The sequence below is a fragment of the Ovis canadensis genome, chromosome 1, assembly GCF_042477335.2.
Source record: "Ovis canadensis isolate MfBH-ARS-UI-01 breed Bighorn chromosome 1, ARS-UI_OviCan_v2, whole genome shotgun sequence".
In the NCBI taxonomy this organism is placed as follows: domain Eukaryota; kingdom Metazoa; phylum Chordata; class Mammalia; order Artiodactyla; family Bovidae; genus Ovis; species Ovis canadensis.
In genome coordinates, this window is record NC_091245.1 from 38,413,048 (window position 1) to 38,425,725 (window position 12,678).

Below are 12,678 nucleotides of genomic sequence, written 5' to 3' on the forward strand. Positions count from 1 at the left end.
CCAAGCTGTGAAGGAGAACCTGCACCAAAGGCTGCTCTTTTATCTTTGCATGGAGCAAATTCTCCCCAATGTCATAATTCTCTCCCCCTTGTCCCTTGACATCAAAGCAACAAGCTAGAAATACATAAACATACCAAAAGAGACACCAGAGATCCTTCCACACAATGGAGGGAAAGCCACAGTCACATAAAAGAAGACATATACAGATATATATACATATACACATAATCCCCAGCCAGTTTTATTTACTTTGGGGAAAACATGGGTGGAGAAAGAGAATCAGGATTTGTGTCTTTTCCCACAGTGCCTATGTCCCCAGAAGGCTAAGTGAGGGGCAAGCCCCAGGCCCCAGAGGCCCAGCAAGGTAGTGAGGCATTCTTTTTGAAAACAAACTTCTTTCCCTTGGAGAAGGAACCTTCAGCTAGCTTCTTCAGACACCACCAATCTATAACTGCATGTATATCACATTAAGCATCTACTTGAAATCTTAGGAAACTGTGACAATCCTATTTTCATTGGGAAGGCACTTCTTTCCTTTAATTGTACTTTGAAATATCATCCATGTAGACTGGAAACTTCACAGAAAGGCTTATTATTAGTTATCTAAATCTAGTCTAAACAGTCTAAATTCTGGGTCTGGATGATTAGCATTCTGAAGCACAGAGAGGTTATCGGTCCAGTTGAAAATCACACAGCTGGTGAGCAGTAGATCGAGGCTCCAATCCTGGAGCTTCCCACATACTCTACTACAGAATGTATGTATCTTCCCACATACTCTACTACAGAATAGCACCAAGTGACCTCCAGAGACAAAGAACTCTGTCAGTCCCAATTTTATCATTTATTAGTTCTATACACCTGGGCAAGTCATTTACCATCTCTCATTTTCATCATCTATACATCTGAGATTATGACTGCAACTATCTCTAGGATTACTGCATGCGTGAAATGTGCCATGGCTTGACACACTTGGACCCTATTATTAGATTGTACTGCTCCTGTCTCACATACAGAAGTGAGTGTATCTCCCATTTGAAATGTGATAACTGTACCCACACAGCTGCCCAGAGATTAGCAAGAAAAGATTGTTATCATACCCATCTTACAGTTAAGAAAACTTAGTATCCCCAGAGATGACCTAACTTGCATGAGACCAGAGTTTTAAAAGTGAACACATTCTTAGCTACCCTAACTGTCCTCCTTACCACATTCCCTGAGGAAGGGTTACCTCTTTCCCCTTTCCCTACAGGAGCAGCACCATCTATCACTGGCTCACCCTCCACAACCGTTCCTTATAAACTGCAGTCAACACAGTGCCTGGCACAGCACAGAGACTCGATGCAGTTTTGAAGAATGCACGAATTAGTGAATCATTGAAGATCCTGATCTGCAGATAAGAAGGCATTGCATGGGTGCAGCTGCCTGAAGCACACGTCTTGCTGCAGAAAGCAGGAGGCAGGCAGGCCAGAGCTCCAATTGCATCGAGAGGGAACCCCACTCCCTCCATGCCTTCTCCAGCCAGCTCTACGGGGAAGAAGCCTTTGAAAAGATGGAAAGCTAGGCCCCTGATCTCAAGAGTCCTGTCCAAAGTGTTTCCAAACCTGGCCTACATGGCTCAATCCAGAGCCCAGAAGACAACTGTGGCGCACACGTGACCCTCCTCCAGCTAAAATAGATGTAATAACATTGCAGGCAAAGGGCAGTGAACAGGCCGGGGAGATGGCCCATCTGTCTTCTTAATTGTCAACTCTGCCCATAACAAGATTTGTCTCCCTGTCACACCTTAGGCTGCCACTGAACTGAAGCAAAACCAAGATATCCATCTTCCAGCTATGAGCAGCAGCCTTCACAAGGGGCCAGGGACAAAAAGAGGCTACTTGACTACAAGAAGCAGAGACAACTGGAAGGGGCACTGGCCTGAGAGTCAGGAGGTGGAGGGATGGGGGGATGACAAAGTGTGTGTGGAGACTGGGATGGGGGTGTGTATCCGTAATTCTGAACGGCTGTAGGTACTCAGGCAGTTACTGGCCCTCATTGGGCCTCCATTTCCTATAAAATTGAAGTCCAAATTTCTGGAAAGTGTGGTCACTGAGGGGGGGAGGAGGGCTGTAAATCACATGATATTGTATGCAAGACATTTTAAGTTATATGCATTTGGAAGAGCAGATCCATAATTTGCATCAGAATCTCAAAGATGTATGTAACACTCAACACCCACCTTCCATAAAAAAGTTAAGAAATCCTAGGCTATATGGTTTTCATCCAATAAGCAATTACTTGGCACCTTCTATATGCCCTTCTCTGTGCTCAGTACTTGAGACACAAATATGACAGGAAAGTCCTGTCTTTACAATGCTCAGCGCATTTTACTGCTCGATGTGACAGAAGCTTAAGAAACAAAGAAGAGGGAGCATTTGACTCTGGCCCAGAAAAGGCCTTCAGGGTCCTGGGGGAATCCTAGGTTAAATGTTGATTTTGAAAGTTGAGTGTACATTCACTGGGTGAACAAGTAGGAAGAGTATTTTAGCAAAAGGGCAGCAACTGTTTCAGAAACTGAAGTATAATTGTGAGTAGGACAAAGAAGATGCTCACTGCGGGAAGGGGTGGGTGGAAGGAGAGATAGCCTCAGAAATGAGGCTGGAAAGGCAAGGAGGGCCCAGATTAGGAAATGCCATATAAACCAACCTAGATAGGGAGGCCTGGCGTGTTGTGATTCATGGGGTCTCAAAGAGTCGGACACTACTGAGCGACTGAACTGAACTGAAAAAACTTTACATTGTAGCCAATGAGTTCATTCTAGTTTTAAAAGTCTAGGATGAGCTACCATGATCAGAATGAATCTTCATGAATTTTGGCGGAAGCCTTAGTCCTTTGTGAGCCCAGTGGGTAACAGGGAGCAAGTAGAGGAAAGAACCGCTGCCTCTTGGCAATCAGTGGGCATGGGCTGTCTGCAAAGGTGCTGGTTGTCAGTGCATGCACGACTCACCCTCTATGACCCTTCCTTATAAACGTCAATCAGCACAGTGTCTGGCACAACACAGAGACTCAACGCAGTTTTAATGAATGCACGAATTAGTGAATCACTGAAGATCCTGACCTGCAGATAAGAAAGCATTGCATGGGCGCACCTGCCTGAAGCACGTGTCTTGCTGCAGAAAGCAGGAGGCAAGCAGGCCAGAGCTCCAGTGGCAGCAAGAGAGAACCCCACTCCCTCTACGCCTTTTCTGCACTGGCATGTCAGTCACTTCTTCTCTCCCAGACTGGGCGACTCCAACTGCTGGAGATTATAGCTGAGAAAGGAAGGTAGTGACTGGCCCAGGTGATGAGGTTCAAAAGGAAAGCACATGCCCATTAGGGCCCCAGGGCATCACTTGGTAAACAGTCTTTCAACCCATCTAAAGGCCTCTGCTACTTGCCTCAGGGCTCTCTCACATGCTGCTCCTTCTGCCAAGAAGACTCTTTCCACCCTCTTCAAGTAGTTACTTCTTTTTCATGGAAATATAGTTGCTTTACAGTGTTATGTTACTTTCTGGGCTATAACCAAGTGAATCAGCTATATGTATACATACTTTGTATAAGCCTTCCGAGTGAGTGACTACAGTATGTATCACAGATTCTCATAGCACCTTATCCTTTCCTTTCAACCAGTTCAGCATAGTTTGTAATCCTATATTTATTTGAGTGATTTTATTCTTGGCTCTGGACTGCAAGCTCCATGAGACCAGACATTTCTGTATCTTACTCCCTTGCCAGTGTCTGGCACAGAGCAAGTATATGTTGACGAATGTGGACCATGAGCCATTCCCCATTCTCACTGCCTTTAATATATCCCATAACTCACATTTTGGTCCAGTGAAGACGAGGTTTGGAGAGGGGCAGGAAGGTTGGACCTGAAAAGGCAATATCAGAATGAACTTTGCCCCTGTTGCAAATGTAGCTCTGTGTTCTCCTGTGTCCTGCCTTGAAAGACTCTAAAAGAACCCACATTTGGTTTACCAAGGAGGATCCCTGGGAACCCTTTTTAAGATGCTTTCTCTCCAAGCCTCAATCGGTCACTGGCTGCATCCCATCCTCTCTGAACCTACTTGGTCAACAGGACCTTGTCCTGCTTCAACGGGTCATCCTCCTCCCTCTGCCTCACCTCCTCCTGACCCTCCAAGCCGGAACCCTGGGGCGTCTGACAACCAAAATCTCTTTTTCCCTGGATCTGCAGCCCTGGTAGATGCTCAGGGCAAGTGCAAATTCAGACCTGGTGTAGGGGCTACGGGGCTCGACTTTCCAAGTCCCATGCTAAGCAACTGGCTACTCGGCAGGTTCGGCAGGTTCAAAGTACGTGGGGTCAAAAGTTTGACCTTAAGGGAGAGGTGAGAGGGAGGGAATCTCACCAAGCGGCGTGCAGGCTCGGTTAAAGCGACCTCAGCGGGGCGGCGGCCAGCACATCCGGCCCCCGAAGAGGCCCCCTTACCTCCACCCAAGGTCGTGGTCCTACAGGAGCGCTGGAAAGTTCAGCCAGGGGCCGAGGGGTACCAGGGCAGGAACAGGGGGGCAGCTTTTGCGGAAGAAGGGAGGCTAAGAACTCGATTCCAGGTACAAGAAGGAGCCGGCGGCAGGGCGCCCGAGTCCCGCACGCTGCATCCCGGACCGCAGGGCCGGGCTCGAAGGCGCTGGGCGGGGGCTGCACCATCCGAGCCGCAAAGGCAACGCGGCCTCCCCCATCCCCATCGATCTCCCCGGTCCCCGACACAGGGGAGCGAGGAGCGGGTGGGGCGGAAGGCGAGTGGCGCCTGCCCTTGGACAGCCCCTTCCCCGTGCGGTCTCGGACCTCGGGCGGGGGCGCCTGGTTGGCCCAGGCTGCCGCAGCCTCTGCTTTAGGGGAGCAGGGGCTGCGGCGCGTAGAGGGGACGAGGCGGGTGACAGAGACAGAGAGGGGCGGCCGAGCTCCAGGGCCAACACCCGGGTCGCGCCGGGCCAGTACCGGCAGGGCCGGGGTGGCCGAGCGCCTTACCTTGAGCCGCGGGGAGTCCCGCGGGGGGCGCCGACTGCGCGTGGGGCTTCGGGGCGCACGCAGCCTCCGGGTGCACAGTCCCCGTCCCGGGCGCGCTCCCCTAGGCTGGCGCAGCCTCGTAGTCCGGGGCGCTCACCACTTCGGACGCCCTCTCGCCGGCGGGCTCGGCCTGAGCCAGGGGCTCACACCCCGCGGGGCACACCCACCGCGGCCGCTGCGGGACTGGCCAGGCGCGGGCAGCCCCAGCTGCGCCCGGCTTCTTCGGCCGCCAGCACCACCCGAGTCCCCGCCTTCGCCAGGGGGAAAAAAAAGACTCCTGACCCGGCGCGGGCTTTGGTGTGTAGGAAGGGGCGGCATTGCGAAACCGAGGGGAGGGTCTTAGCCTTGGGAAAGTCAAAAAGCTTTTGGATGGAGTTTGGAAGAAAAACTTTTTGAAAAAAGACCCCCAAACTCCTAACCTGGGTATAACGCTTTGCAGATTTCCAAAGTGCCTTTATATGTATTTATCTTAGTTCATCTTCACTACAACAGTAACTGACTGCTGGGGCATTTCTACCCTCTTAGGTTTGGGAAGACACCATCACACAGGGTAATCATTTGACCAGACCAGGACTAGAATCCAATCTGGGTAACGGAGTACAGCGAGAGGATATACAGCCCTCTGGGGTTTTCTCACTGCAGAAGTGGAGGCAAGGAGGGAGGGTAACTCAACTTTTCTCTCTCCTAAGTCTTTTCCTTTTCCTTTTGCTTTTCTGCTTTCCAACCATTGCTTTAGCCCCACTCTCACTTCACACTTGCCCTGCCCACAACACCTTTTATCAGTTAGAAATATTTGCATTTCAGTCACTAACCTTGAATAACCCGCTCACTGAGTACAATACTGAGCACAACAAACAGGAGAAACGAGCTGTTACTGCCCCATTTTGCTGGTGGGGACAAACAAGTATGGTAGGGGTAGAATGTATGAGTCTGTGGGACTTCAGACCCCAGCACTGACCCACTATGCCCACCTTGCAAAGGCTCCATTGGTCCAGGTAAAACCTAACCAAAGGTATTTCATTTCTGAGATTGAAATTGTGAAGGGGGGGAGATAATTTGGGGCAAGGGACACTTCTGGGACTTTCTTTTTCACATTTTGATGGAAACACGGTCATAACGATGCTTTGCTTCCTCTAGGGCACCCTTATAAACAAATCCATGGCCCTGGCGTCACAGTAAATGGTGCAGTCTTGGCCTCGGTACGGGGAATGATAGGGGGCAGTGAACTTGAGGGCAGCTCCAACCTCCTTCCCAAGTGAAGGAGCTGCTGCTAACCAGCTCTTGCCAGTTTTTGCCACTCAGGGCAACAAGTTAATATGACCAGATGGACACAGAGAAGATGTAAATCCAGATATCTAAGTCAAGTTTCCCAATTTATTGATAACTCAGGAAATCAACCCTGAATGTTCATTGGAAGGACTAATGCTGAAGCTGAAGCTCCAATACTTTGGCCATGTAATGCAAAGAGCTGACTCATTGGAAAAGATCCTGATTCTGGGAAAGACTGAGGGCAAGAGAAGGGGGCAACAGAAGATGAGGTGGTTGTATGACATCATGGACTCAATGGACATGAGTTTGAGCAAACTCCAGGAGATAGTGATGGGCAGGGGAGCCTGGCAATGCTGCAGTCCACGGGGTCGCAAAGAGTAGGACACAAACTGTTAGGTAGTTAGAATAGAAAACAGGAGTCCAAAATGGCGGTGGCTAAAAGACAAGGAAGAGAAGAGCCCACGAAAATAGAACAAAGGAAGGTCCGAGGACCGGAATGAAGACCTCCAGAAGAACAAACAGCACTCCCGGCTAAGCCTAATTTGCATAGGGCAGGCCCAGGGGGCGGGAAAAAACATATAAAAGGAGGAGCCAAAGCGCTCTCTCTCTCTCTCCCCCACATGCGTGCGCTCTCTCTCCCTCCCTCTCCCTCTCTTTCTCTCTCTCTCTCCCTCTCTCTCCCTCCCCCAGGCAGCGGGGCCCTCTTCTCTTTGCATCTTTGGGTCGACATGCCCTCATGCCTCAAGGATGGATTTTCCTGTTATTATCTAAATAAAATAGAGCTGTAACACTGATTTGTCTAAGAGCTATAACACGGTCCGTTCAAGACTTGAGAGCTATAACACAGTCTGTCCAAGACCCAAGAGCTATGACACGCCGCCAAGGGCTTTAATGTCCGTCACTCCAAATCTTTGTTGTGACAAGACAGAACCGAGGAGTATACAGTCACCTGACATGACTGAAGAACTGAACAACATTTTGAAAATGCTAAGCTCGTGATTTAGAGGTCAACGTGTGCTGTGCCACACCGTCTCTTCAGCAACCCCCTGGGCTGTAGCCCATGTAGGGCAGAGACAGGCCCCTCTGTCCATGGAATTCTCTAGGCAGGAAAACTGGAGTGGGTTCCCATTTCTTTCTCCAGGGGATCTTCCCGACCCAGGGTTCAAACTCGCCTCTCTTAAGTCTCCTGCACTGGCAGGCCAGTTCTTTACCACTAGCACCACCTCGGAAGCCCATAGGTCAACGTGGTTCAAGTCAAATGAAATTAGTTTATGGAACAGATCCAGCCCACAGAGTAGGGGTTGGTGCCCCTTGGGTACTTAACACGATTTCATTTAGGCTTCCCATGGCCCCTATCGGATGGACCCAGCACAGATTACTATTTCCATTTTATGTAAGAGGAAACCCCAGTTCAGGAGTTTTCCCTAAGTAGCTCAAGGTTGCACAGCTAATTGCTAGGGTTGAAAGTGAAAGCTAGGCAGTCTGAGTCCTTTTCTTTCTGCACCCTCTGATCTCAAGCTTTTCACCCCCACGCCCCCACCCCCGGCCTGGTTTCTAAGCGTTGTGAGCCAAGTTCGGCAAGGGGCTGGCATTAGGATGTGGAGACATAGCACCTTTCCTGGGAAGATGAAGCTGGAGTGCCAGACTGCTGTCCTCGAAAGCTCAGCCTGATGACTCAGAGAGGAAGCTGTGTCTTGAGAGTAAAGCTGAGTCAGAGAAAACAAGGCCTGAACTGGGACAGCCGCGGCTTCTAAATCCCAGATTAGGCTGAGAAACAAACTAAGCAAATACATCCACCCCCACCCCACCCCCACCCCCCCAGGCCCTCACAGAATCAGAGACCATGGACACAGAGACACTGGCTAGAGCGCTGCCTATTCTTCTTGTCATGACTAGGAAAGCAACAAGGGTTACATTAAAAAGTGGACCCTTGGCAGTCCTGTAGAGAGAGGATCCCTTGAAGACAGCAGGTTCTCTAGAATCTCAGGTTTGGGCATCTCCACTGCAAGACCCAACCTGGGCCTTTCATATAGTGAGTCTGAAAATCTTATTTAGAATGAAAACATCACCCTGCTGGATTCTGGAGCTCCATAATCAAGGAACTGAGCAACAGGCAGAGAATGGAGTGCCTCCTTGCCCCCTCTGTTTGCTTGAATTTGAAGAGGTGTGTCTCCAACCATAAAGAATCTTCCTGCAATGTGGGAGACATGGGTTCAATCCCTGGGTTGGGAAAATCCCCTGGAGAAGGAAATGGCAACCCACTCCAATATTCTTGCCTGGAAAATCCCATGGAAAGAGGAGCTTGACGAGCTACAGTCCATGGGGTCACAAAGAGTCAGACACGACTAAGTGATTAACACACAGACACAGTAGGAGAAGTATTCATCATCTGCCTTGAATATGCAAGGCTCTGGGCCAAGTATCTTACATACATGATCTCACTGGGACAATATAAGCTGTGAAATGGCTACTAATATTATTAATGTTAATATTATTCTCCTCTCAAGAATGCTGAGGCACAGTATCACTTGCCTGAGGATGCAGCTAGTATGATGGGGAGATGGGGGTCAAACATGGGTCTTGGTGACTCCAAAGACTAAATCCTCTCTAACTGGAGAACTGGAAATTACAGCCAACCTGGAGATGGGTCACTCAGATCCTTCTTTGAGAAAGGACACCCCAGTCAATGGTGTGCTGATAATGTTTAGTAACTGGCTCCCAGGGGGGTAATGTGTGCATAGATACTCATTATTGGAAGTAGTTCTGTAAAGTGGCAGCAAACACTGAAACTGCTAGTATTGAACAATTGATCCCAGGGGAAATACAATGTTAGGGCACATTTTCATCAATTGATCAATACATAGCCTTGTTTTGTGTTTTTTTTAATTATATATATATATATACATTATATCTTGAATATGTATCATTGATTCATTAACATTAAACTAATGGCCAACAGGGCTATAACTCACACCTGAACAAAGGTTACCAACACACGTATTTTCTCCAAGAAACAGTCTTCTTACGCTTAGGAATACTGGTAGCACTTTAGTACTCTGCTGTGGTGCTGTCTTAAACATTGAAATCACCTGCAAACGACGTGAAAATGCACAAAAGCACCACCGAGTAGATCACAGATAGGATGCTTGCTTACAGCATGAGACTAAAATATGAAAGCGGAGGGTCACCTTGCAACCTCTGCTGGGAGCGGGATTCAAAATTTTGGTAAAAATTTTGCACATAACTGCAAATGTACTGCAAGTATTGATTTGGGGGTACAAATAAATGTTAGCAAGTAAGTGAAGTTGCAAATACAGTATCCACACATTATGAGGAATGGCTATACACATATATATCCGTGTGTGCCCTCCAACCTTAATATTTGCTAGCTATCCCTCCAGATTTATCCTCCACTATCCTCCAGTCAAACTGGACCGTTAACCATTTTCCAGATATGTCTCACACTTTTCTAGCTTGTAACTGAGTGCGGACTGAGTCCCTACACCCGGACTCTTTATTATCTGCCTACCAACATACTCACACACTGTCTTCCCATGTCTGAATAATTCAGCTATGCAACTGTACCATCTCCATAAAGGGCTTCCTGATGCCCCAGTAATGGGATTTCTCCATCCTTAGGACCACAGTGGCACACATCAGACACCACTAGTTTTCTACTGTGTGGTCAGGCCACTCAAGATGGCTGTTGTCTTGCTCTCCGTAGAGGCCCTGCTGTCCAGTCCCTGCTTCACCTACACCCTACTCACATGACTGTACAAACCCTGTTAATCATAGGGCTTAATGTAATAACCCATGGTGCTTACCCCTACCCCAGTTGCTGTTTTCCCTGGTAACTGAAGAGCTTCCCATAACTGATAGGTTCCCTCCCCAAACCAGAAGCCAGCTGTTTGTCCTGCCTGTATCTGCTGTACATGGTGGGGTTCCACACCAGGACTTCGCTTTGGACTTGTACAGTTTCCTCCAATACAGCATCCCTGGTGGCTCAGTGGTAAAGAATCTGCCTGCCAATGCAGGAAGTGCTGGAGATGCAGGTGTGATCCCTCAGTCAGGAAGATCCCCTGGAGTAGGAAATGGCAATTTGCTCCAGTATTCTCACCTGAAAAATCCCATGGACAGAGGAGCCTGGCAGGCTACCATCCATGGGATCAAAAGAGTCGGACACGACTGAACCCACAAGAACACATGCTATCCAGTGTATCATTAATGTCTCTTGTCATTGTCTCTAGGTTCTTTCTTTGACCTTGCAGCTGGGCTATTACAAGGTTTGTAGGTTTGAGAGGTACAGCCTAACATCTACCTTGTATTACAAAGCAGACTTAGTGATCTTCAAAAACAACTCTGAACACGCCACTCTCCTGCATAAACCCCTCAATGGCATCCCATTGCTCTTGGCATAAAGTCTAGACTCCTTTAAGAAGGCTTAGGAGTCTAGCCCCTCCCTACCTCTCCACGCTCATTCTGTGTCACGCTCATCCTCTCTCCTCCAGCCACGAGAGACTGCTCTTAGTATCTCAAACACCCCAGGTTCTTTCTTGCCTAGAGTTTTCTGTGTGTATTGTGTTTCCTTCTGCTTGGAATTTTCCTTCCTCCAAATTCTTTGTCTGGATAATTAATACTCACGCCATGAATCTCAGCTTAAACATCACTTTTGTAGGGAACCCCTCCAATGGACCCCAACCTCCCGCTGGATTAAGTTAAGAGTTCTTGGTCTCCAATATCATCTCTACTCTTCTTATAACAGTCAGCACAATTTAAATTATGTGTTATTGCCCATTTCTCCCACAAGACTGTAATTACATGAAGAGAGGTCTATATCTCCTTTGATGTATTTCATCATCTAGTTCAGAATATGGCACATATAAATGTAAGTCTCTCAATGAATATTTTATGAATGAATATGTAACTAAATCTCCATTGTCTTGAGACCCAATGGGGAGTGATAGGATAGCAGATAGGTTTTGAATAACCAAAATAATTATGGGGATTTCAGATTTTCTTTTACTTATTTGTGATGTTAAGTTACTAGTATGTTGGGATTTTCTACCACACACTTATTAATAATTATAAATTCATAAAAGTTATCATTATTATTAAACCCAAAAGGAATATGTCCCTACTACATTACAACATTCATGAAAATCATTTAGATAATGTAGATTAAAATGTGAAGGATAACCGATAAGCTTCTAGAATATAACATAGGAGAAGACTTGTGTCCTAGAAGGAGGCCAATATTTCTTAAACAAAGCACTAACCTTTAAGAAAAGTATTGATAAACTTGGAATACATTAAATTTAAGTACTTCTACTCATCAGAGCTTATTGACACAAATAGCAACCATTTTGTTCCCTCTTAGGGAATGGGTTGACTGGGTTCAGTGGGGCAAATCTGCTGCTCCACGTGATGCTGGCTGGGGTTGAGGCATCTAAAGCTCGTCTGAGCTATAACATCCAAGATGGCTGTTTTACATGACCGGCCAATCCACGGTGGTTACTGACTGGGAGCTTCGCTACAGTGATGATTGACTTCCGAATACCTCCACATGGCCTCCACGGCTCAGACTTCTCAGAGACTGGAGTCTCAAGAGTAAGTCTTCCAAGAGGGAAGAAGTAGAAACTGCCCAACTTCTCAAAGGCTAGGACCAGAAGTGGTGCAGTATTGCTTTCAACATGTCTTATTGGTTAAGCAGTCACAGGGCAAGCCTAGATTCAGACGGAGGGAGTAATAAACACCAATTCTCAATGGGAGACTGAAAAAGAATTTATAATCATTTTTAATCTACCACAATACCATTAAGAATGTAATAGCAAGCCACAGATGATGAGAATTAATGTTCAGAAATGTTATCAGTTGGGATGGACATAGACACTGTCATACAAAGTGAAGTAAGTCAGAAAGAGAAAAACAAATATCATATATTAGTGCACATAGGTAGACTCTGGAAAAATGATATAGATGATCTTATTTGCAAAGTAGAAATAGGGACACAGACATAGAGAACGAATGTATGGACACCAAGGGGGAAAGAGAGGGTGGGATGAACTGGGAGATTGGGATTGACATATATACACTACTGATACTATGTATGAAATAGATAACCAATGAGAACATGCTGTATAGCTCAGGGAACCTAACTTTGGGCTCTGTAGTGACCTAAACAGGAAGGAAATTCAAAAAAGAAGGGCTTACATATAGCTGAGTCACTTTGCTCTTCAGCAGAAACTGCACAACAGGGTAAAGCAACTGCTGCCACTGCTGCTGCTAAGTCGCATCAGTCGTGCCCGACTCTGTGAGACCCCACAGACAGCCACCAGGCTCCTCTGTCCCTGGGATTCTCCAGGCAA

At 47.4% G+C, this 12,678-nt stretch overlaps 1 protein-coding gene across 2 annotated transcripts in view; it reads right to left on the minus strand.

Moving 5' to 3' along the window:
• Positions 1-5,299, minus strand: part of KANK4 (KN motif and ankyrin repeat domains 4) — a 73,672-nt gene extending 68,373 nt beyond the window's left edge. Inside the window, exon 1 of one of the 2 annotated variants that reach the window (XM_069593090.1) lies at positions 5,006-5,299. The gene's annotated coding sequence lies outside the window, so the exon portion shown is untranslated. The remainder of the gene's footprint in view (positions 1-5,005) is intronic. The other variant, XM_069593097.1, reaches the window with a different exon arrangement.
• Positions 5,300-12,678: the final 7,379 nt, after the last annotated feature.